Source organism: Patella vulgata, chromosome 9, assembly GCF_932274485.2.
Source record: "Patella vulgata chromosome 9, xgPatVulg1.2, whole genome shotgun sequence".
Taxonomy (NCBI): domain Eukaryota; kingdom Metazoa; phylum Mollusca; class Gastropoda; family Patellidae; genus Patella; species Patella vulgata.
The window spans coordinates 28,851,361-28,879,320 of NC_065887.2; the positions used below are offsets into that span (position 1 = coordinate 28,851,361).

At 35.7% G+C, this 27,960-nt stretch overlaps 1 protein-coding gene across 3 annotated transcripts in view; it reads left to right on the forward strand.

Annotated features, from left to right (window-relative positions):
* Positions 1-3,989: 3,989 nt before the first annotated feature.
* Positions 3,990-27,960, forward strand: part of LOC126831673 (sodium bicarbonate cotransporter 3) — a 43,256-nt gene continuing 19,285 nt past the window's right edge. Inside the window, exon 1 of one of the 3 annotated variants that reach the window (XM_050562295.2) lies at positions 3,990-4,095. The gene's annotated coding sequence lies outside the window, so the exon portion shown is untranslated. Of the gene's footprint in view, positions 4,096-12,750; positions 12,890-18,511; positions 18,635-27,960 lie in introns of those variants that run through there. The other 2 variants (XM_050562294.2, XM_050562296.2) reach the window with 2 other exon arrangements.

Here is a 27,960-nt window from a genome sequence, read left to right on the forward strand (position 1 = left end):
TGTTTACATATATCAAGTATATATATTTAACACCTACTCACATACGTACATGTATTTATGTATTTGCGTAGGTTAAGAGTGACCCATAAGCCCAATTCACTGACCATCCTAATGTTCCAAACCATTCACAGAGACTGAACCTCTCATTAAAGATTCTACTTTAGCCTTTTGTTACAGGTTCGTTATTTGTGAAATGGCTTATCGTCAACAGGGGCAGGGTACATTCAGATATAAGCCTCTTATTCAAACCCCCTTCATACTTGTATACTAAAAATATCGGTTTACCAGAGATTAAGTGAGCTGTTACATTCATCACCCATCGGCGCATCTTCATCCCTTTGATTGTTGTTACAAACTTTGCGGTGTCTTAATAACCATTAAGCTTACAGTGCCCTACATTTTTATGACTAAATTTTTCTTCTTTAACCGAAATAATTAATGATAGTATTCTCACAATTAAGTCTTTATATTACTGTATTTATTTGCTCTATAAATAAAACTGCAACTATTTTATATACCTAGTTACTCTTTAATATAAAAACACAAATTTATATGGATAACAATGACTGATTTTATTTCACACTCCGTTTCAACAAGTTCCTCTTGTCATTCTCAGTGATTGTTTTCCATATAAATTTGTGTTTTAATATTATATGTTCAATTACTAAATGCCGTATAAGGATTCTAGTTACTCTTTACCTATATAGTAAATATTAACGGTGGTTTTGTTTAATAATTGATTGTTTTTATTCATGGATTCTAAGATATAGACTAATCCTCTCCATAGAGATAGTTCTATTGTATAAAGAACTGTAGAGATTTTAAATGAAGTGGACAATATTTAACTTTTGAGATATTCCTTTTGTAAAAACAATCAGTTACAAACTTTAAAATAAATTTCACTTTTGAATTCTTCATGCGAGACAAAGTTTGGTTAGCATATTATTAACTTTTGGACGCTTTGGCCCTTTTGGGGGATCTTCGAACACAATCAAAAGGGGGTGCTATATGATTTGTTAACATGATAAGTTAAAATATAAGCTGGTTCTGAAGTCTTGTTTTGATTATTGGTTCGTCAAGTTTATACAATGAAATTTCTGCTTGGCAAGATTATTTCGAAGACGATTTGCTTACTAATTTTATAGAACTTTCAATCGATTATATCGCTACATTCGCTTTACAGTAGGACGTGACATTTTAAACGAAATCAGATTAGTATCAGAAGAATGGTGGAATATGATCCCGTGGGGGCACAAAAACACATCTTTATATCATAGAAATCCAGAGGGCGGGGGCGGGGGCTCCAAGACATTTTGGGCTGTGAGTAACATGCTATAAAGTCAATTTGTAGCATGTCTAAGCCATGGTATATTTTTGACACTGGTTGGGCAATATGAGGTAATGAAGATCAGAATCTGTCAATATCACTGGAAACTGCATTGAATCGCGTCATTTTGCCCATTTCAGAGGGAGGGGGAGGGGGGGGGCAAAACTGGAAGGGGTTAATAACTTTAAACAAAATCAAAGAGGTCTAACCATTAAACATTTAAACAATGCCCTTATAGCACATTGCATGCCGTATGCCCATCTTTATTAGCCCAGTCGATGCAGAAAAGTAGGGGGTTTATGATTTCAATTCCAACGTTGGCTTCGTAACGAATTCTGGTTCATGTTTAAGTTTGAGCCCAAAAAACTAAACGATCAACACACAAAATCCAATGAATTCGACCATTATATTTGAACCAGTTCACAAAGGTAATCGCCCTAGTTCGGTGCGTCCAATTGAAAACAATAACAATTTAATATACGAGGGTATAGGATATAGGACTGTGTATTCAAGGGATTATATGAATAATTCATTGCAGTCGATTTTTTTTTTTTGATGTTTTTTTGCCCGAAATCTTTACCGGTATATACATGTTTATGAATCAACGTACTTCAAATGTACTAAAAGTAAAATAACAAAACTTGATAGGAAACACCCTTAATATTGGTTATAGATTCGAAATCTGTAGCAAAAACCTTAAAAATATCATACGTCTAAAAAACTTAAACTAACAAAAAAGTAATAAAAACGTAATAGGTAAATCCACAATTTAATCTAACTAGGAAACACCCTTAATACTGGTTAAAGACGTCGAACTCTACAAATCTGACTTCTTAACGGTACAATCATGCAATATTTTGCAATGTCATAGGACTAACATTGACAAAGATCTATTAATTTTCACAGTGACGAATGCATAATTTCAAAGAGTTTGTTTTTCTTAATTCAAAATTAAAGGGAATGTTTGGTGTTACAGATCGACATAATCTGTTCCCCAATCCAAATTTGGATATTTACTGAATAAAAATATTGTTAATAGAAAAAGAAATTCCACACGAATCAAACAATGCATAGTGATAAAAACAAATCTGTTATTCGAAATTCAAAATTTATTAATTCAATTTTGAAATTTCAGTTCACACAAATTGGGTTAGTTTAGGAAACCGAATTTACTCCTAACGTCGTAATTATCAAATGTCGCCGTGTTCTTGGTCAAGACCGGTTAATTTCGGATCATCTTGATATTTGAAATATTTAACTGAATATATCTCGTTACGTGAAGGTCAATATTGACTTACTCTACAACGTAAAAAATATCAAACTACAAAACCTTATATTGAACATCATTAACTTTAAATTTGTTTATTTAACAGGGTATGAAATGTATTAAACAACTGATTATTTTTATAATGCGAGTAATGCATTCGAAAATAGGGTTTAGAAACATTGTTTTAGTCTAGTTAAACAATTTTAACTAGATAGCTATCTTGTAATTACAAGACAATCAGAATGTTTTTTTCATTTAATTGACCCTAATCGTCTTCCGTAGAGTGGGGATTTCTGATAGTTTTAGTAAAAAAACGCATTGTGGTTTGTAACTCGGGCTCTTGTTAGACACATGCGCGCATGTGAATTATTGAAATATGCAAGGTATGCTAGTCTCGCAACGATCTAGTTAGTGTTTTAACAGTACTACGAATGTTTATTAGCAATGTTAACTCCATAACTGGGAAGTGGTAACGCATGCCCTATTTCATTCAATACAAAAGGGTAAGGGGGGCTACCTAGATCAACTTTTGAGACAGCAGCATTTAGATAGTACCGACAGTAAACTTATTTAATTTCTTCTTTCAAGCCTGACGTGGATCAGTGAGTAAGACGCTGGCTCTCTACCCTGCAGGTATTGGATTTCCTCCCGGTGTTGGTCGAGAAAGTTCCTCGGGATTTTACAGTGTGGGTTCCCCTTGTCAGTGGTGCAGGAGTCTGGCAAGGAAAGTTGTCTAGTCGTTCAGACGGGACGAAAATCCGAGGTCCCGTGTACACATTGACGTCCACATAAAAGACATTTTGGCCGTTAGAATTCGATATAAGATTAGGTTGTCCGGTAACATTTCCATCATATGCCCCTCTTCAGTAGCCCAGTCGTTGCAGAAGAGTAGGACGTTAAACCCCATTTTATTTCATTTCAAGCCTGGTATCAGCTTCCATTTGTTATGATAATGCTTTTTAGGAGGGAGATTATAGCGCTTACAATATATATTGTGATCCTTTTTATTATTATTTACCTCTCTTCAAACAGCTTAACTTGGTTTTTAACGTTTCTGTGTGTAGAAGTTAATAATCAAATAAATAAATAAACATCAAACATATACAAGTATATGTATAGATTAGCAAACTTCTAGTTAAAAATTAACTGGTTGAGAAGGGGCTCTGACGAGGATTTGTCTGTATATGGCCACGCGATTTGGTGACAACAGCTAATTCTCCTTATTGACATTTCAGATGCCAGAAATCTTGAGCTTCGTGCTCCAACCTTTAAGTCTTCGCCTCTTAAGTTTACTTTTCATTTAGACAACTTGTTCAAAGCCCAAAAAACCCGAGTCCGAATCGTTAAGTCAATGAATTTTTGCGCTTTTTTCTGACTTTTACATTTGCAAAATGCTGTGAATGTTGTTGGTTGTTATAATACAGTGATTTACTTGTGACAAGGACAATATACCCTAAGATGACAAATGGATGCTTATCCTGATATAGACTTTTCTCTTCAGGTAGGTGCATTAGTTCGTAGAAAAGGCACTCTAGAATATTTATAAGTAAGACTAGCCTGCAAAAAGAAACAAATTTCTAGATATTATCTTACACACTAATGTAAATAGTGCCTCGTAAGCCGTTAAAGGCTGACTTGTGTATAATATAATATGACTAGTTTCTTCTTGTTTGTAATATATATCAGGCTGTCCGTTAAATAAATAAACATATATATCAGTACATTATATATAGCTGAAAACATAATAATATAATAATCGTAAATATACCAACGACATCAGTTTTTTTATGTTTCCAAGAAGTTAAGGGTAAAAATTAGAATTGCAACAAATAAATATCTTAGTGGATAATCTTTAGACGATCACGAAGATGACAAGTAAGCCGCCAATTAATTGAACCGCAAAGTGGTTCTACGTTACGCAGGGAGGGAGGTAGATTTTACGTTGCATTTCGTTACGCAAGATAGAAGAGAGAGAGGTAAATGTGCTTTTACGTCCACTCGACAAAAACTAAGTCATATCGGGACTAACATATAGTTACATTGTATTTCTGTAATTCGCTTGCGCGCAGGTGTCTTTAGCAGTGGGGGGAAAATGGACGACCCAGAAAAAAAAATCCGAGGTTGGACCAGACTCTATGATACAGCGCGCACGTGCTACCCCCCCCCCCCCCTCCGCTATGCTAGATGTAATTAATAATTAAATTCAATACAATATGACATTGTATGATCTAAAATTGCTTACAAAGGACAAAACTTCGAATTTACGAAATGTAAATCGCCCCGAGTCATTATTAGGAACCTATTTGGTTATTACCTAAAATTAGAAACAAAATTTAATGACTAAGCCCAAATTTGAGATAAGATAAAGAGATGGTCGTTCTCGCTATAATAGTTAAAAACTAGATAGTGTAAAGGTAATTTGCTGAAAATTTCAGTCAAATTGATCCACTATGAGCCGAGAAAGAAGCGGGTGAAATTTTTGCATAGTCTCGGTCATCATTACTGAAATCATTAATATAAACAGCATAGTCTCGATTATCCACTTTTTCTGATTTAATTATCAGTGGCCGTTAGCGGCATATAGGAATCTAATCCAGCCAACATCGAAGGCTAGCCTTGACATCGAGAGTTTATTATGGTCTGGATAAGTTAATTAATGTCTAATTGATAATTTAGATACCATTTCAGGCCTAAAGAAAGACTTGTAATAAGCAGATTTTGCTCTTGCATAATGCATGTTTAAGCAAAAATACATTCCATAATATGTCAATACGAAACCAAAATTGCCCAGCTTCACAGGGTATTATGATTTCACGTGATTAAAAGATTAGTACTAAAATGAATAAATTCTGTAATAGATCTTATGTTTCGTTCGTTTGTGGGACTTAACACAGACAAAATAGATCTAGCACTATATTTATCTTAAAGAGTCAATTTCATTAACCCGGTTGTTTATCGAAAACTTTAAAGCTCCATTTCATTCCATCTTAAAGACGTGCGACTTACGAGTATGTTGGAGAATGTCGTCGTTCGGTTAAAAAGGAAACTGAATATGATTTTATTCAAAATTATTGACGTTCATATTATTTGTGAAAGTTGTGGTGTCCAATTAATGATCAGACGGTAAAAAAAGTAGACGCCAAATCTGGTCTCTCATCTGTAAATTTTCTATAAGCATGCATTAATTAAAATACATGCACTTATATATTTTAAAGACGATTGTCTTTTCAACAGTAATATAAGTAAAACGTAACCATTTGAAAGTAAACATCACAATGTTTATTATTACTGAATCGAAAAACTTTGCCATTGGGTAGTTCCACTTTACGTTGTGCTTAAAATGGCCGAAGTCATTTATTTTGGGTAAATCATAATAGTTTAAATTTAATTCAATCTTATTTGTTGATTTTGTTTTACAATGTGGGTGTCTCTATCTCCATGTAATATTGAAATCCGCGGATTAAGCCAATGTTAAGATATAACTGGTTTTGGAAACTAGTAAACAAATTGACATCTTTGTAAATTAGTAAATAAAGGAAACCTTACTCGTACAGAGTTTGTTCTAATACTAAAAGAACGAAAACATCAGGTCAACCCACTTCAACACTTTTAGTTCCTTTAACATAAAGTATATTACTTTCAATACTACAAAATCAAAACACGTAAATACAAAGGAACAAACTAAATAGCACACCAACTGTACTAAGGAGTAGGGGTGCCCTAACGTAACTGCTGTTCCGATGGCAAAGTACAAGCGAGTGTTTCGAAAAAAAAGAATACATGCTATGCCTCGTAATTGACACTTATCACTACGATCGTAACACGTAAATTTGATAAATACACACAGTATAGAGGATAGAAAATACAGCCATGTATTTAGTTGTTTAATATACTCAGACGATCCAGTAGTTTATCAAGACGTCAAATCTTCAAATAAATTAAAAGAATCAGTTATCAATACAATTATCAGTTATCAATACAATTATCAGTTATCAACATGATTATCATTTATAAATATCTTCCACTGAAACTATAAAACTTTAGAATGACCAGATCCCTTTGATATGACTCGGAGATTTAACCAATTGATGATCCGAAAGATTGATTTGAAATGGGGTTAAACACCCTACTTTTCTGTACCGGCCGGGCAAACATCAATGGCCTCGACTATACGTTGTCCCTTGCCAGGCCTTCCCTCCTGTAACCATTGACAAGTGGATACCAAGTTGAAAAATTGAGGGAAATTTCCAGGCCAACACCGGGATCATACCCCGGACCTCATGGTCATCGCCTGAGAAACATCTCTTTAATTTCGATATTATTAACCCCTTTTTACGGGAGAAATATGACAAACAAAAAAGAAAATAAATAATGTTTACGAAAACCTCAAATTAGTCATCGTAGACCAAACAGTCAGAAAATAACGGTTATTGTGATATTGTTATATGAGTAAAAAATATATATAATCTATGTCATTATGTCTTTCATTATATCATTTTTAGAGAGAGTTTTCGTGATTTCTACTTTAACGGTGAGATAAATACAGTTTATTTACTATTAACTTATAAGATTAGGTAGGTAAAGCCATGAACGTCGGCCATCTTAATCGAATTTTGTGTATATTGAACGTGAGGTTTAGTAATAATGATATGTTTAGTTTAAGACGCAGTTGTGGTGAGAACTTTCTAGAAATTAGTACAAATATTACCGTCTTATTTCTACTCCCAATATTCGTAAAAAGATGATGAGTTCCAAAACCTTCTACGAAAATAAATGCGTTAAAAAATTAAAGATAGCTCAAGAGGCGAGATACCCTACCACCAGTAGTAACTTCGTGGTCAGCGCTCTAAAACTTCTTCGTAAGTTAATAACTCGTCGAAATGTGGCTACTGATATTGTAAAATCTGCAATGGAATGGGTAGGAATATAGTTATGCCCACTGCAACTTCGCCTACTCTTCTTCAAAACCAAACTGGCAAAGGGCTATGTTACCGGCAAGCAAGGACCATTTACCCAATACTACCCAGTACAACCCAATAATAATTTTATACCACCAAATACCGGAACATAAATATATTCACGGATGGACCTCGTTTCTTTGTGCCACCCAAGAGAATGGACACACTCTTTGTGAGCTTCGAAGGCGTTTTTTCTTAAAAATCTAAATGGTTATTCTTAGCTGCGCCGGGATTTAAACAAACTCGTGATCTTCTCCACTCAACACGAAGGTTAGACATTAGACCTCACTTAGTGGTACGTGGGATCGAACACACGACTTCTTCGTGGCCTATCCTCTATCCAGGAACCCCATCTTCTGAGATCCATTTTCAAACTACTGTCTCTTTTGGCTATAGATCTTGTTGTGCACTGTGCACGAGGTAGGATATGCTTATCCCTTATTTTTGAAGCGCACGTGTCTAACAAATGCATACCATTTTCCATTTGAAGGATAGGCATGAGATGTTTGCACAATGTGCTTTATCTGTTGGAAGACCAGTATTCTCCATAGAGCATACTACTAATATCTATATATTCCCGGCCAATGACCATTCAGTAGGCTCAATGACCAAGCACGCGCCAGCAATTTCGCTTAACAAAAGTTTCGTAAATATGATATCACTTACAGGCCAGTCCATACATATCGGTACATGTCAACGACACTTGGGGTAAGAGGTTCTAATCCAACCCTTTGAAATTACTCATAGGTCAGTCCATACATAACGGTACTTGTCAACGACACTGGGGGTAGGTGGTTATAGGCCAACCCTTTATTTAATCTGACCTTGGGGATAGTAGCTCATTGATCTTAGTGTTGTCGATGTTATATAAACTTTTTATAAATGTATTCTCGGCGGTGACACTTAAAAGTTAAATTCAACCCTTTGGTCAACGATCAATGGTGAACATTAAAACTAAATGTTCGAAGATAAGAAAGAATTATTTTAATAAGTCACATCTGGACAAAGAGAGAGAGAGAGAGAGAGAGAGAGAGTGAGAGATGGGGTTTAACGTCCACTCGACACAAACTAGGTCATTTCGCGACTAACATATGGTTTTAATTTTATTTCACTAATTCACTTGCGCCTAGTGGTCTTTAGCAGTGGGAGGAAACCGGAGGACCCGGAGAAAACCCACGAGGTTGGACAGGCGACCCTACTCCTTGTCACGTACAACCGGGGATTCGAAACCACGCCAGTCGACTCAATGACAGACTTTATGATACAGCGCGCGCACGCTAACCATTCAGCCATCCACCCCCCCTTGGACAAAAATAAGAAAGTAAAATCAACTAATAGATACATTTAAGAATAGTATCCCATTTGGAATTAGTATAACTTATTATTGGTAATTCTATGGAAAAGGTATCCGGTGATTTAAGCTAGCGTGTCATATCACATTTTAGTTCAAATCAAAATTATCCACCACCAGAATATGTCTGCATTCTATAAGTGGGCGACCTGCATGTATCTTTAAGAATTTCAGACTAGTTTACAGAATATCTTAATCTAAATATATATATACCCTTTATGTGGGCGGAAAGTCTCTGATCAGCCAACAGGGTCGGCAAAAACTAGCCAAGAGGTCAGGTCTGTTCGGATGTTGTTCGAGTTTTTCGGGATTTAACAGCCCTTTTTCTCATTGTCAATGATGCCGGAGAACCTGCTGTCTCGCTCGGCTTACCCTGAATGTTTAAATTATTCAATATTGAATTTAGTCAAGATATGGTATGACAAACGCGAGTCTCGTGTGCACTATGGACGTAAAATAACCCTTTAGAGTTGGAATTCATCATAGCACACTGTATGTCGTATGCCGGTTTTTGTTATATTAGCCCAGATGCTCCGTTAAATCCCATTTCATTTCCAACTTGCTGTATGTGTATTTATCAATTTAAATCAACAATGAGACGATCATTATCAGTTATTTCATCTGTGTACAAATAGATTTGTATTTGTTGATTTTATTTATTAGGGTGTATTATTTTATATCACACTCTCTGGGTCGACTGGTAAGCGAATGTACTCTAGAGTAACATGTTCCGGGTTCGAGCACCGATGTAACGCCTAGGCAACTAAAAAGAAAGCAAACGTGTTCAATCGTTTGAATGGGACGTAGAACCATTTTTCTCAACGTAAAGTTAGAATTCAAACAAAAGCAGAAATGAAATGAAATGAAATGGTGTTTAACGTCCTGCTGTTTTGCTCCGAAATGGGCTAATGAAGACGGGCATACGCCCGCCATACAGTGTGCTTTGAGGGACATTTTGCACGGACAACGGCACTACGGCCTACTCTTATATCGAATTCCAACTGTCAAGGGATCTATTAAGAGCACGCCAATGTGTACACAGGACCTTGTTTTTTTCGTATCATCCGAACGACTAGACTGCTGTCCTTGTCAGGCCCTCCGTCCTGTATCACTGCCAAGGGGGGAACCACGACGGAAAATCTGGATGAACTTTCTCGGCCAATGCAGGGATCGAACACCCGACCCCCATGCTAGCGAGCCAGCGTCTTACCACTTAGCCACCGTGACCCCGCAAACAAAAGCAAAATGTTAAAATTTTCCCATCACGCATTTAAACATACTTAATAAAAAAATAACTGCAGGGTTGTCCCAAATGCCTAGGTAAATTGTTGGCAAGTCATTAAACTCGTTTTTCATTCTGTGTCGTAAATATTACTCAGCATTTTGCAGAACTTACGCTGGTTTAAAACTGACAACGATGTGTAGACTTCTGCAAGTTTGAATCTTTAAGACAGGACGCGAATGGGGGTGAGGGAGAGAGTACCCTGAATATATAGCTCTCGTTATCACAATTTTACAAGGACTCTGTAGATAAACATGACATTGCCAGAAGGCCAAAACGTTTAATCTATGACCTCGTGATCTAAATAATGATTACAACTTAATTGCTATTGTCCGACCCCTGCCTTTAAGTTGTCTCTGCTCCATTACACACGAACATTTAGTTTGGAACGCCATTTAACTGTAAAAAAAACTTCTTAGAAGTTGACCTAAGATGGGATCCGTATGTGGGTGTAATTTCCAATAAAACCATAAAAAGCAATTCTGAAATTTCAAACCCCAGTGCCCCTGTTGGTGTATTTTATGTTCAAATTTTTACGTGTGTTGAGATGAACTGACAAGTTCATTAGACATGAACAGAACTTACAAATTCGGTAGACGTAAGAAGAATTTACAAGTTCCGTAGACATGAGAAGAACTTACAAGTTCTGTAGACATGAGAAGAAGTGTATTTCTATAGTCCTTCTAAACACCATAGAAAAACAAACTATTACCTTTATCCCAAATCAAACTAATTCAATGAACAAATTATTGCTTCTGAAACACAGTTTAGTGTCCACTTGACACAAACTAGGTCATTTCAGGACTAACACAGTTCTATATTTTTATTTCAATAATTTGCTTGCGCGTAGGGGTTTTAGTAGTAGGAGGAAACTGGAGGACCAGGAGAAAGTCCACGAGGGTCCGTAAAAGCGGAAGTAAGATCATTCAAATAAGCCCCCCCCCCCCCCTGAATCTAGGTGCAATAATGTAAATATATGTAATAATTGTTCTAATAAAAGTTTTGGGTCGTAAAGCTATGCATAATAACACGGCAAAATGTGTGGAAGCGGGTTTATTACTAAACACACGACATCGGCCAGATTCCAACTTCCAATCTCCAGGCTTGAGAATTAAGACATTGAAAGATACCTAAGAATTAACTAAATCTACAGTTGAGTTTTTCATCCTTTCAAAGAGGTTCCGTCATTTAAATATTCGGTATGTTTTCCACCCAATTAACTCATAATGGCAAACCGTTTAGAATCACACGAGCACAAAATAATGAGTTACTCATGTTGAAAGAATAGAAAGTAAGGTCGTAGACCTTACAATGTCCTCTGTTACCGGTCAAATCTGTTTTACTGACGTAATATGTGAGCTAATGTGATGTATAATTGACCAGTAATTTGCTTTTATAGTAGCAATGAATGGAATGGGATGAGGTTTAACGTCCTACTTCCGTACTTGCCAGGATAATGGAGACGGGTTTTATAGTAGCATGACCTATACAAGTCATACCAATTAAACGTTACACACAGAACATTTACATAGAAATTGTTATATCGATAATCAATCCGGGGTTAGATTTGGGGTTGTAAAATACGGAAATTAAAAATTTCCAATTATATACGCAAACCCATTCCCGAGAAATGTGCGTTTGTTTCAGAAATACGTCAAGTGTTCCTTTGTACAATGGAATTTGGACAGGGGGGTGATTATTGTCCAATAAATGTTCCTAACAATCCATTAAACACGATAAGGTAAAATGGTTGGAGGCAGAGCATACCAGCTACAATTATAGATTATGATAGTTTAAGGTATATTCTAACGATTATGTTTTAATTATTACTGAGTCTTACGGAAAAATTACACTTTTGCTCGAAAAAATCTTTTTAAACACAATTTGGGAAAGGGAAGCAGAGGATTCAGCAGCACCACCACCCCCTCCCCCTCGGCCAGTCGTTTAATACAACTATTAGGCCTTCTGAAGTTCGGATTTTGGTCATTCATCTGGTATAAATATTGAGATGCCATGATCAAAGAAGAACCCATCAGATCATGAAAATAAACGTAGAGAGATTTTACGATCGAAAATAAATTGAAATTAATTAAATCATCATCATCATCATCATCGTCATCATCATCATCTTTTTATCACCTTTTAAACGTCATATATTTTTTATATTTTTATATTTAGTTGACTATCACGGCGTGGTTGTTTCTCAAAATTTGACACTATGTAAGAAGGGAGTGAATATTAGCTATAGGCGTCAGTGATTATAAACTGATAGCTAATTCTAGTCTTAATTCTAAGTGATTTGCATATAGGATAAATGAAGTACAAATGATTGTACGTAAGCAACAAGGGTCGATAGCGAAATAAAACAAACTAGGTATTTAAACACTGGAGGCTGAACTCACCCGAGCGAAGCTGTTTCGTTTATCGAGATAGACTGAGGCGAAACATTACATCTTTAACAAAAGAACAACCCACTATCTACCAAATAGATCAGAGAAGGTCCTTATCAGTTACGAATTATAAATTTTCCGTCAGAGGTTAAAGGGGCATCGATCCTTAACATGGTATATAAAAAGATCACGCTTTAATTTAGTTTATTTAGGGTCTAGCCTCCAATATTAGATGTGGTCTTAGCAATATTGTCAGATAGGAGAGACTTCTACTTTTCCTTTCTTAAGTTTTGTGTGGAATTTAACAACTTAAGGTAAGTTTATGATATTAATTTAAATCGTTGATTTTAAATTTATTTTGTAATTCAATAACTAAATACCATTTTAAAACGTAGTTCACTAAATGTTTTTCATCTTAAAAAACAATCAAGTTTTAGGTGGGGGGGGGGTTTATTTGTAAAATAATAATGTTTTAATATTTGACATTTTATATCTTTGCCTCATGATTTAAATTGTATAGTTTAAGATAATAATTTAATTACAAAAAAGGGAAATCGTTATATTAAAATATTCCAGTTATGGAGTTCGATATTTCATCTGTTTTCAATAATTAGATGACAGTAGCATTTGTTTTTTCTTTCTTTTTGTCCCGTCTTCATTTGTCCAGTCAGAGTAGAACAGTAGGACGTTAAACCCCACATCATTTCATTTCGTTTTTCTTTTTGCGTAATCTTTTAATATAATCCAAACAAATGATAAGGTTGTCTACAAATGAAAGCTACACGATAAACCTTAATTGACTCGATATCTAAATGTCAAATCTTTGTTGTTGTAAAGATGTGATGGATACGACAAGTAAGAAACTTCCAATGATCAAAATTAGTCATTTCTGTAATAAAGCAGTAATTGTAAACATTTACTTAAATCTCACACCCTTACTTAAATAAAGAGAACGAGGTGTTAAACTTTGAAGGAAAAACTTTTGACATATCGGAGTCTATTACTTCCAGGACTTTAACATGGCTTTTAAATATTATTCAATTGTTTGTAGTCACGATTGTCATTCTTATAAATAAAAACATCGTTAAGATGACACACGCTGAACTTTCGATTTCATTCATCCAGTTCATGTGTATTATTGAATTTCTGATCTATAACTCACAGATAACGCCTTGTGGTTAATGCGGGCAAAGGATGAGGATAAGGCACAGTTTATATGATATCGGTTTATTTCACCGGTGATGTAACAGCTTTCTTTAATCCCATTTATTGTTTATGCGTCAGGATGAAGACCACTTATAATTTCGCTACACTGAGGTAGAACGATTTCCCTTTTCAATGACGCGCTTGTACATATGAGTATTTAGCAGGGAAAAAAACGGGGAACTTGGGCGAAACCCCCGGGCCTAGTAGTCTTGCGACCCTACCCCTTGTTACACACGAGCCTAGAATCGTTAGACAACTCGGCCACCTAGGTATATACTTGAATAACGATACACTTTAAAACAAGTGTCGAGCAAACCCCCCCCAAAAAACAACTACTACAAAGCGTAAAAGTCATAATATTGTTTGAGATAAACAATAGGTTACATAATGCAAAGAGGATGCACATCCTTTCCTAATTTCATTAACAAGATGTTCTGTTGAAATCACAAAATAGTTTTTTTTAATAAGTGAAAAATGATGGTAAGGGAATTGTAAAACGCAATAAAAAAAGGGTTTCTGAACTAATGTGTACCTTACTAAGTGATTTACAACTTCCTTCTAAAGTCAATACTAGTCAGAATAACAGTGATAAGGTTTCTCAATAAATATATATCAAGTATATTAAAGGAGACTTTTTTTTATCTCAATAAAGTATAGAATACGGTTGGTGCATGATGATTCTTAAATACGGGTTATTTAGTCCACGATAGTATTAGTGTCTTTCTTTCGTCACGTTCTTAATAAAGTGGGAGCCACTGGTTCACTAACCCACTGCTAGACGGTGGTAAAGAAATGCGTTCATTGGAATTCGATGAATTTCCCTCATCATGGCGTTCAGATGGTACGAAAACCCAAGCCTCGTGTTTTCCCCTACAAGCACATGAAAGATTCCCAAATTGTTGGAAACCGAAATAAGAGTAGATCACAGTGCCACTTATGAATTCTATAATCGTTTGGAAATAAATCATCATACGGAAACGACCCGCGCGTAAAGCTGAATTACGTTTTCCATACAAAGTTGAAAATATTATACACTTTTGATTCATTATGAATGAAATGCCATTAGAGACCTTTAAGTTTACTTTAATGTACTTCTGTTATATTAATAATTTACATTGAGTTGAGGTTAACAGTTCGCTTGTGACGGAAATCCCATAATGGATGGTCTGCAATATTACTTAAAGAATTTTTCGCTTTATTTTCGCCTAAAAAACGGGAACCGTTATCAAGTCAAAAATGAGTGAGCAATCCTTTGCCTGTATATCCTACTTACAACAAAAGCTACACGTGATTTAACTTTTTACCCAGTCGTGTATTATATTATCTCCTTTATGCAATATCGAGTCAGTGAACCTGTTGTAGGTTGTGGTGAAATAGTTTTATAATCTTTGCATAAAGTTAAGATTAAAGTAGCTAAGTTTCTAACTCAATATCATTTAAAGTCTTCGACATTGAAAACACGAATTATTGATGTTGTGATCTTACCGGGAAAAGATGGGTTCCTGATATCCAATATTTAAGACAAAATAAACATTTTACCATTGGTACACAAATCGTGTACCAGAATGCGTTTTAGCGCCATTTGTAACAAGAGACCCGAAGAACGAGGCTAGAAATATTCAAGAAGTCATGTCAAACGGTGACACACATTCTTATCTGGAGAGCATGGCAATATGTTGGATTGTTTGCATGCAGTTCGAGGGGTGTAAGTCTGTAATAGACTTGTAATATAAAAGTACATATTATGCCATCTGGTCAAAACATTGCACACAAAAAAAACCAAGAATAAAACTGACAAGTAAGTTATGTCTGTTTGCGCCTGGCATATTTGATTTCCCACTTTGCTGTAGGTTAGAGTTACTACATGTTTTAGTACCCTTGACTCTCTTTTTTACCCCCTATGTTTGATTTGATACTGATCTGTAGGTTCGAGTTTCTATATGTTCTAAGTACATTTAAACTCCCGATTAACTCTCTTTTTGTATCTTGCCTATTTGATTTTCCACTGTTGTGTAGAGTAGATGTTTTTAGTATAATGATCAGAATAAAGTTGATATTCCCGAGTAACTCTCTATTTTGTACCTTGAATATTTGATTTTCCACTACACGGCTTACTATATTGATTTACATGTAGGTACGTTTAAATTCTCAGTTAACGTTTTATTGTCCTTGGATATGAATTTTCACTGGTTTGTAGGGTAGAGGTACGATATGTGTTTAATATATTGATCTCGGTACATTTATATACGCTATTCGGTGTAGGTTTTGGGGTATAATTCATTAATAACATAGTATCGACACAAACGATTCCTATGCCTGTATATCCTACTTACAACAAAAGCTACACGTGATTTAACTTTTTACCCAGTCGTGTATTATATTATCTCCTTTATGCAATATCGAGTCAGTGAACCTGTTGTAGGTTGTGGTGAAATAGTTTTTTTAATCTTTGCATAAAGTTAAGATTAAAGTAGCTAAGTTTCTAACTCAATATCATTTAAAGTCTTCGACATTGAAAACACGAATTATTGATGTTGTGATCTTACCGGGAAAAGATGGGTTCCTGATATCCAATATTTAAGACAAAATAAACATTTTACCATTGGTACACAAATCGTGTACCAGAATGCGTTTTAGCGCCATTTGTAACAAGAGACCCGAAGAACGAGGCTAGAAATATTCAAGAAGTCATGTCAAACGGTGACACACATTCTTATCTGGAGAGCATGCGCAATAAATACCATCGGTGTAGACTGGAGATTGCCATTCGATTGGGACTTCTGGCGTATTTCACCGAACATAACTGATTGAAATTAGAGAAAAAACCGAATGCAAATCAGTTTATATACATACATATTACATCATTATATGCGTGTGACCCATTTGTGTCAATTTCTAGGTCCCATATATTAGCGATTTAGCTCCTTTAAAATGTGTTAGTCATGCAAATAGCGCATTATAAACATACTATTATAATTATTCCCAACTCAATGTTGTTGAGAACGTGTGGGGTAATTCACAATGAAATAGAAGCCACGTTGTTCAATTATTACTCCATTCTCCCAATACATTTACCGCCTGTGCTTCGAAAACAGATGGCCTCTTCGCCTGTATGAATGAATACGTTAAATAGTACAAAGTGAGTTATTCACGACAGTTCCATAATTTAATTGTTTAATTCAGCGTGACCCGCAACCAATTGTGATGTTAACACACACGCCGCAAAACTAGGGGCTATATTTCAAAATCTTTCCAAGACCTATAAAAAGAAATGGGCAAGATATAATATCCATGTTTCTCACCTTATTGTATTTCTACTTATAGAGACGCCGTTCCAGACAAACTTTGTCCAGAAATATGAATTTGAGAGCAAAACTTAAAAAACCGTGCTATTTCGCAGTCTTATAAAAAGAGATATTAAGCACTGCTTCTTCAGCCCCATGAAAATTATCTTCGAGTATGATGTCAAATAATGTGATATGATGCAGCTAAAATATGTTAGCATATCCTCACAAAACAAGATTTAATGGAGATCAACTCATTCCATATGACCTATAGACAAACCACGTGTTGCGCCTAATGGAGATCAAGTCAACCCCCTTTAAGTTTTGTATTTGATTTGTAGTTTTCATGCGTCCAATGATATTAAATGAAGGAGATCAAGTCATTTCCCTTTAAGTTTCGATATGATCTGTAGTTTGTATACACAAAACACGCAATGTGCCTAATGAAAATCAGATCATCCCTCCTATAAGTTTTTGTATGATTTGAAGTTTTTATGCACAAAACAGGCTGTGTGCATGTTCAGGTCATTAACCGTTTAAGTTTCTAAATGATTTGTTAGATTTTATACACAAAACACGCGGTGTGCTTAATGATTTATTTTAAAAATGGAGATCACGTCAATCCCCTTTAGGTTTCTATATGATCCGTATTTTGGATACACAAAACACTCGGTTCGCCAATGGAGATCAAATCATTCCCCTTTAAGATTCTATATGACATGTAGTTTTTATACACGAAACACGCGGTGAGCTAATGATAGTTAATTATGACTAAAGGCTGTTGTTAGACAACGGTTGTTAGATATTAACAAGCTGGTGTTTGTAGTAGTCAATATTGACTGATAATAATAGCCAATAGTCATCAGCTATATACTGTAATTAATTACTTAAAATGCTTAAGGTAGAACTTTACCGTTACACAATAAAAGTAAGGTATACCGACTCCATGACCTGACAATAAGAGATATTATATTTAACAGGATCTTTATAACAACATTTTAGGGGAATTTTTGTCACTTTATGTGTATGTATTTTGAAACGACACTGAATTATCACCTTTGTTATTTCAATTATATAATTTAGACATAAAATTTTAATACAAATTTCTTCTTTTTTTTTTTAAATTAATGGGTCGCGGATATAGGTCAACTATAGTACAGACTACTACGAGACCTACGGCCTTATTACACACATATATATATATATATATATCGCTCCGTTATTCTTTTATTAAAGAAAATACACTGAACTTAATACAGACTACCATCCAAAGCGTGAGATCAATGGCATTGTTATACAGTTTTCTTAGTTTAATCAATAACGGCATCATTGATTGGCCGAAGCCAGGTGCCAACTACCAATGAAATTCGTTTTGCCAAGTCGCGAATTACGATTTTATACTTTATTCAGCTTACTGACAAAGCAGACAAAAACATTAGATATATAATTTTATCTACATAAACGCGGAACGGATTTTGAATAGAAAGCCTGTTCTCAAAATTTTCTGCTAGATTTAATTCAATAATTTCTTTGGAATATGACGTGACATACGGCTAAATACAGTTTTAGGTAAGGTACACCTTTTTTCAAACATCTACTGTTATTATTTCTTGATATCACGATGAGAGCACACGGGTAACTCATAATATTTAAATAAGGAAGCCGTCTCCTTTATCAATGAATCAACATTCTCCGTCTTACAAGAATGTAAAATTGATACCGTGGGTGATGGTCAACAGATTTTTCATTCATGATCAAGTTTCGGTCCGATGAAAACTGGTTCACATATAAGACTTAGTAAGTAAGAGTCTGCTATAACCCCTAAATTGGCGGTTAACACCACGTGGGTTTTCTATATATACGTAGGGGCTATTCATAATGCTATATAATAAACCAAGGGAATGTTCAGTCACTGAAGCTATACAAGTCTTACAAAAACTTAGATACAATAAAGGGCCAATAACCTTCAAAATATAATGGCAATGTCGACTAGGTGGGAATAAGTGTCTATATATGTATGAGTATAACACGGTTAAATTTTTATAGTAAATTATACTAGGGGATGGTTGTAATAACTGACATAAAGGGCTCCAAACATTCATAACAACAATATGTTACTGTTTGTGATCAGCTAACGGCTCAATTTGTAAAAAATCTTAAAACGTCTGATTATTATCAACTATAGACTCATGATCATTATGTTAAAAAGTAATTTCCTTCACCAATATTATGTTCAGTCAAACTAAAGTGCCAAAGAATCTCACAATTATATGTTATTAACCTCTATAATATTGTGGTAAGGCGGGGTGGCGTTGCAGAGGTAGACATTACCAGTAACTGTAGACAGCAAAGACCATAAGAAAGATGAGCTGTATGTCTACATGTAGCTTGAGGACAGACACGAAGCTGATTGACCGAAATTTTAATTCCTAAATCGACGATTTTAGTCGAAAATGCTAAGTATACTTCCAGAATATTGAGAAGTATTTACACGGCTTCCATTTAATAAAATTGAAAATGTTTATTCAGTCTTTGTGTGTAGGAAAGATGCAAAACGGATTAAAACCACATGACAAAATATAATATCAATTTTTGAATATGGCGGCCATTCAGTGCAGAGATCTATTCTCAAAGCAGATAGGTCTCTGTGTGCAGAATGAGAAAAGACTTGTAATTAGATATGTGGTTTATCAGATCGGGTGTGATCCTTGAAAAAAAAGCGCTTATTTTTGTGAAAAGAATATTCGTTTCATCTCACTTCATCATCAGAGTAGGTGATATGTATAGTTACATGTCTCGAAACATTGATGCTTTTGTTTAATCTGTTATATAGACATAAAACCAACACGGTACATCAGTACGTCATCTTGTTTTGTTCTTAACCAACCCTTAATCGATATCTGACATTATGTTTCTATCATTTATGATATTTCTGATATCCTATATTATCATGGTCTTCATTAAACGATATTTTTGTATGATTATGTATATTAGCGATTTAGACGTAACGATCTAGTAACCAAGCCTATACTCTCGTTCCGTGATTAAAATAATATCAGGATTACACACCCACGGTTCTAATGAGTTCCATATATATAGATATGGCAGTTAAAAATCCCACGTTGATATAGTTTAAAGACGGTTAGTCGAAACTTTGATCAGTAATGTTATATTCCATAATATTGTGGATTGTTGCATGGGTGGTTCAGTAGTCTAACGTGTACGCTTTATAATTTAATAAGATATGTCATTGAGTCGTGTGGTTATGATCCCAAAGATGTACGTGCCAAGAAATAGGGTCTTTGGTTTCCTCCCACTGCCAAGGACACCCACGTTTATACGAATTATTGACATAAAACTGTACAATGTGTTAGTCCCAAAATGACATAGTTCGTCTACGTTAAACCTCATTTGTCTATCTCCCCATTATGCCCCGTGTATTACCAGTTCAATTACTGAAAATGCCATTGAAACAAAGTGTCGTACAGAGAGCAGGGTATGTTTTCCTGTCTAGAAGTCCGGTTTGTCAGAAGCAGCAATCTAGTATAATCGGTGGTCTATATATTATGTATACGACGTATGTTCATTATATTGATGACGTTAATGGTTGTGATTAATCGATAATATGATGATTAAAGATATAACGATTGTTCAATAATAAAGTAGATTTTCTTTCATATAAATAATCGATTATAAAAAAAAATAACTTGCTCATAGGCCATACTTGTATTTATACTCAATTAAGTCAAAATGCAATCTGTATATCTTTTTAAAGGTATTAGGAAAATATGCAAACCTCGGTAAATAATTTTTTTACAAAAATGGAAGTGATTAAGAAACAAACGTGCAGACTAATTACAATTTTAAAACACAGCACTATTTATATGGAAGACAATCACTAGTTCGTACCAACAAAACGATAAGATAACATTTGTCGAAACGTCGTGTAATATGTGCACAAACCAGTGATTGTTTTCCATATAAATTGTGTTATATTGTTTTTTTTTATTATTGTGGTCAATCGCTAAATGCTACTCAAGGATGATTACAATTAGGTTGTATCAAGTTTTATTATCATAATGTTATTTGATTAGATTCCTATTTAATTCATGTCAGAGATGCTAATCCATTTTTATATGCGAGGAGAAAGCGGAGGACCTTGAGAAAAACCACGAGGTTTTGCAAGCGACCCCACGTTCAAGCCTGGTATCGAAACCACAGCTCTTGCAATAAAATATGTTTAAATCACTTGAGTCTATAGCAGACCTTATGTTCTAAAGAGCAGCGTTAGACCACTCGACCACCCAACCCATTCCTTTCTTCGATGTTATGGTACCCATTCTCAATGCATGTTAACACCCCTAGTAATTTGGACCAATCAACGCATATAATCTGAGTGAGCCACAGTCTACGAAGAATTTAACACAATTTATTTATATTTAGACGAATCTTTAATAACTTTAATTCCTTATAATTATGCTTGAGCACGTTAATTATGATATTACACCGGGGAACTTCGTCCTCTGCACACTGATTCAACTTGACGTAAAACTCATTTAAAGCTTTATAGTGTGTCAAGGATTTGAACTATCTTAATTTCAGTAGACTTCATTCAACTATCACTACACACACTTGTGCGTCCTACATGATACATATAATTTAATTTTCAACACAATAAGATCTTTTGAAATGAAATGGGGCTTAATGCTGTACTCTTTTGCACCAATGACAGAAATCTTTTGAAGACATACATATGGTATAGTTATATTTCATTAATTTTCATCGTGTACTATACTCGTTCGAATCGCTGGGGAAATGCAAACCCTGGAGAGTAGTTAGCCACCTCCATTCCTTGTCACGTACAATTGTGGAATCGAACACATGTTTTGCATCGTTGGTAATGTATTTCACTCCCATCATTTTGCGAGTTTTATTGGAAAACTAGCCAGGGATTCAACGATTTGGTAATTCGTAGCCAGACCAATATTTTTTCACTAATCTAGCACGCATGATAAAAAGAAATGTTTGTCATTGTTCATATGCGTTGCATACAAACCCAACAACAAAAACAAAAACGATCATAAGTTGTGCGGAGTTTATCCTTTTCTTGACGTCAAGAGTATAATTCACTGAAATATTTACGATTTCAAAGCATCAAATTTCTATAGTTCCTGTTGCTCTCTCAATGATATAGACATCTACACTTATGACGGTAACCAAATCTTGACACAATTTAGTTTATATCAGGGGGAACGACTATAGTCACGTGTTGGCTAGTGTTCGGTAAAAAAAAGGAAGTATCAAATTAACGATCAACACTTACAAGAAGACTATAATATGCAGAATCACACGGGGGTCTTCATTAGCATAATAATGGAAAATGAAACTGACAGAAACACTTAAAAAGGCGCGAAATATGTTTTATTATTAAAATGTTTATCAATACACCATTTCAAATAGACAAAAGATCTTTCGTACAGTGAAATGAAATGTAGCGAATTCTCTAGCCAGCGAAATGGCGAATATTCGTTATGTTATTCAAGAGTTGTATATTCGGAGACGAATTAGCCCAATGTCTGGTGGGTGCACGTTGGGTGGTGGTGTGTGTGTGTGTCGCGGGGGGGGGGGCATAGTTCCATAGAAAATTTAGTTTAATATGGATACTGTTACTTATATCGTTTATGTGATTTGCAACTAGTTGTATATTTACAGCTGAATGCGACTCCTCTACGTATTCTGGCTGTACCATTGGACCAGCAACAGGCGTTACTCGTCGTGTTCTTGCTTCGAAAAAAGCACAAAGCTCCGCCAATACGATCAACTATAATATCGTGGGTCTCCGCTTGAAACCTCGTATAACCGATTTTTGGCCAAAAACACTTTTTGATACCACTGTAAAGCTCGTAAAAGCGCGCTTCTGAATATCAAAACCTCGTTTAGCTACGACAGTTTTAAATGTCTGAAAATGTCTAAATAAATATCACGTATAAAATGGCATACAATCAAAACCGCGTATAATAATATACGTGGTTTTGAATTGCAAATATTAACAACTGTAATATATGACTAGTTTGTGCCTACGGTTGTATGCCGTCTATGACTTGACATGTTTTTATTTTGCAAAATTCAAATTCTTTTTACATATATTTAGCCAGGTGTGCCGCTATTTTCTCATGTGTTCCAAGGTGTGCCGTTGGCAAAAAAAGGTTGAGAACCACTGCATTAGACAAAGCCTGTAAGTCTACAAATACGAACAATAGCTACGCTGTTTTCTTACGCCGTACCAAAAGATGTCATAATAATAGAAAAATGGCCCAATTAAACGCCTTTGTTCTTGCTTTTACAATGGAGAGAATCGCCATGGACATCCCTGGACCTTTGCCGCTCACCAATATAGGTAATCGATATATTATAGTAATCAGCGACTGCTTTACCGAATCGACAGAAGCTTTAGCTCTACCCATCCCTAAAAGCCCAGCTTAGGCATGGGCCTTAGGTGCCCAGGTTCATGGCAAAAAGAGAAAAAATTCAAATTGCAGATGAAAGTTTCACGGTAATCGATCTAGCGGTGCGAGGGTGGAGACTGAGCTATCCCTCAACTTTCTCTGTGAAGTTCCACTCGGTGATCGGTCTAGGTTTCCCCGCCGTTATATGCCATTTCCGCGAATTGTATGCCATTCGAAGCTGAATAGATTTCGTTTGTGATCAGCTATTATGTAATTATTTTTCTATTACAGACCGTTTAATCGTGTGTTGCGCATGTGTGCCATTAAAAAGGATATGAAATAATCTTTTAGTCGCCCCGCGATTCTTGTCAGGCCCAGTGACACAGGATCTTTCCAAATGAATTCGGAGCTGCATTGAAAGTACCGAACTCAAATGAAGAATTAATGGAGGATGGGAGCAATAGCCTATTATAGAGAAACTGTAAGGACATAGTATACGTGGATGATGGCTGTTTGATTATAAGATGACCTATGCCCGAATAGTTACGTTCTTAGATACACATGATGGCATTATTGATAACGTTTTATAGTTCTCAAAACTTAAGGTTTTCACATTATTATACATTTTAGGCTTTCCAAGATGTCTAACTTGAATTGCGGGATTGGGTCTTGCCTTGGGTCGTTGTAACGAAGAAACAACTAAAGGACCACTTGGCTGCGACTCCCCATAAACGAATGAAGGTTGTGTGTTTATTCTGTCGAGACTTCCGATCCTTCAGTCGTATAACGCCATCACCCCCCCCCCCCAGTCTACAAACGAGTTGCCACGGTACCAAAGTTGGCTTCACCACTATTCCAGCTTACAAGACAGATGATGCTGGACTGGATCCGTAAGTTTTCAGATCCTTTCCGGTCAGAAGGAGAATGGACAGAATAATGGAGAACCTTCAAAGGTGACCGCGAGAGTGTCAGTGATGTGTTGCCTATCTGTGCCGAAGGGGAGATAACGCCAACTCCTTCACTGGAGAAGTATTATCCTCATCAACCATCGTTCAACCTTGCCGATCTGGTCACTCCTACAGATATCACTATTAGAAGGATGGCAGAGTGGCGCTGTTCGCGACTGATGAAGATAACGTGTGGTACAGGGTCACCCTAAAGAAAATCGCCGTACAAGACCCTCGGACCTTGGGTTCTTTAACCCGAAAGTTAACTCTTCTACCAAACTCCAACAACCTGAGACCGCCTGGTGTTGGCATCGGCCTTAAAGGATCCCATTTGGAAATGAGGAAGTTTAACTTGACCGAATTTCTTGGAGTATCTTCTGACTCGCAAGACAGGAGAATGGTATGGAACAAACCTTTTGTCTGCACCCGTAAGCTGAAGACCACAGTATCTCTTCAAGATGTCTCAAGGGTTACCGTAGAGATGGAAGCCGCCAGACAACCTGTATTGCTAGATACACCACCAATTTCTCCCCTAAATAATCCGATCAAGAGAAGCCTCAGTCCGGCACCAGTTTCTGCTCAGAAGCGACCATGTCCAGAAAGAACACAAGCACAGGAAGCAGCAGGCCTTCCTAGTCGTGGACGCATGCCACTATTGCCACCAGCCAGACGCGATTGGAAAAATAGTCGGGTTCCAGTCGCAATTGGACGAAAGACCCTGGTATGGCCGCACATAGACTTGCAGAAGATGGAGCTGGAATATGCAACCATAACTTTGGAAGAAGGATTTCAGTCTAGGACATCAGTAATATCCCGCCACTACCTCCTAGACAACATGCTGACACTACTGGGTACCCCTATACCACCTTCAGGAAAGGGCGTCCAACACAATGCCTGTAAGTCATGAGTATGAGTACCCGAGCCTTAGACACGGATGCGACTCAAAGCTCCTGTGGTATATAATGGTAACTAGCAACATGGGTAGCATGGTATTGGTATGATTTGGTATCTCTATATAGCATGAATCTGGTTGGTATTGGTGTGGCGATGCCACAGTATGATGATGGAAAGAATGGTCCTGCCCTGCCACAGTTGACGTTACAGATCCCGAGTATCTGATGTTTTAGGTGGCGGTGGGGGTCCCATACGAATGACTAGATGTTGTTCCTTGCCAGACCCTCTCCGACCTGCACAGCTGACAGCTGGAAAATCCCGAGGAACTGTCTAGGTCAACACCGGGATCGAATCCGGTACGCAATGGTTTGCGAACCAGTGCATTACTCACTGAGCCAGTGCGGATTCCAGTGCCATACTCATATTAACCCTTTGGCATTGTATCGGGAACTGTACTTTTCAGTTTTCCAAAATTACGACCCATCTGAAAATTCTCGTTATTACAAAATTAAATAATTGTCATATAAAATATATCAGACACATGAAATTATTATATTATTCCATTTTTATAAAATTTCGAAAGCTCAAAACTAATTATTTTAACATTGTTTTATTAAACTTGTATTTAAACTTTCGTTGATCAAAAAACACGTACCCGAAGAATTGGTCATCTTTCTAGAATCAAAAACACGTATATAACATTTTTCGATTATATTTTAGAATAAATAAATATTTTCACTTAAAAATGTTCATGAATCAAAACGTACACATATTTTCACCAAATTGATATGTTATTAAGAAAAATGCGGCAGTATTATGTAAAACAGATTTTTTCTGTTAACTCCTTTACTAATTTTCCGCATTTTTTCGTTATACGAGGTTTCAAGCGGAGACCCACGATATGCTCGATCATTTAGGGATTGGATTCTTAACGAATGTTCTACCGACTCTTTAAACTGTTCCATTGACATCTAGTAATTGAAGTGAGTATACAGTAGGATACAAATATATGGCATCAAATGACTGGGCGATGTTTCGACTAGGGGTTCATTGTTGTAGTTTTTCTGCGTTAACTGTTGGACTCAAAGTCTTAAAGTGCGTTTTTTAGGCTACCTCACACAATTATATATTCATGTGTACTTTAAAAGTTTTCCCGTGTTGTATATATTAAAAAGGGGGCTCAAAAGAAGTTAGAAATAAATTTAGCTAAAAATATCACAGAACATGAATTGATGTCTTCAGAACATATTATGTTTTTAGTATTGACTGTCAGCAGTAATATCGACACACAAATATCCGTCTAGACTGATGGCGCCCGCTTTGTATCATCTCCGACTGGACATGCATTTAAAGAATTTTGAAGGGTCGAAGGGTTAAGGTTACCGTCGTTACATAAGGTTTCCTAATTGAAATAAAATGAGAAGGACAATGGCTATGATCAGAAGTAGCAACACGTGTTGAAAAAACAAATTTTGCATAAAATTATTACAAAGAAGAAAATGTGACGCTAGTCGCGATATTTATTTTATAAAAGACCATTATCAGAATAAAATTTATTAAAACGCATCATCATCATAATGGGATTTGTCCAATCGGGTTACGGTTTTGAAGATTACATGCCATGTCTGCATGTAGCGAAACTCTGACCAATCAGAACTATTATTTAGAAACAACCTCATTTATATCCTGGATAAACTCCTTAAATTAATATGATACTTAGAGAAATGCTCATTTTTAGGAAATTTCCACAATCGTTTGGTTGTCCTTTAAGAAAGCTGGTATTATTTTTAGTCTGTAGTCTATATTCCCCGAATATAGTGCTTCGTAGAGCCTGACAATTATTTTGAAACATATACGTATTTCAATATGTAAGTATCACAACGTCCTTTGTTTTAAAAATATTTGCTATATTTAGAAACAGTAAATCAATTTTTATATAAAATTCAGAAAATATTTAGATCCAATATTGTATTTTTTAAAAAATGTAGGTAACATATTTCTTTGTTTGATTAAAAAGCAAATGTAACATAAATTAATTTGACAGTGTTGTAAATTAAATATTTGTATAAAATTGACTCCTTATCTAGTGTTACAAAGAAGCCCTAACAAATGAAGTCAATCGACTTTATAAAGAAATCGTTAGAAATATGGGGGGACGAGCCCGTGCCTTGATGTTTTTGTAATCTCATCCATTCAAATATAATTTGTACGTTTCATGTTGGTTGAATGTTGTAAATTTTTCTGTGTTATCATTATAAAGACACTCACGTCTGCTTTATCATATTTTTAATCCCACAGAAAGTTTCTTTGATGGAGTTAATATGACGCAGTGCCGTGATTGGTCAAATAAATCATAACACACGTGATTGATATTACAAAAGTCTGATTATAGATAATTGCTGTTTATTGAAGATCTCTGAACTTTGATTTCTGTGCCAAACAGCTATTCAACATTCAGAGTCGACGTGTTAACGGATTATTAAGCATCCTTAAGAGCAAAGGATTGATCCTAAACCTTACGAGAGTTATTGCTAATGAGTGTTAGTACGGTTGTAATTAATTACATCGACCACTGTCGCTTGATGGTGGGCCATTATTATAAGAATGT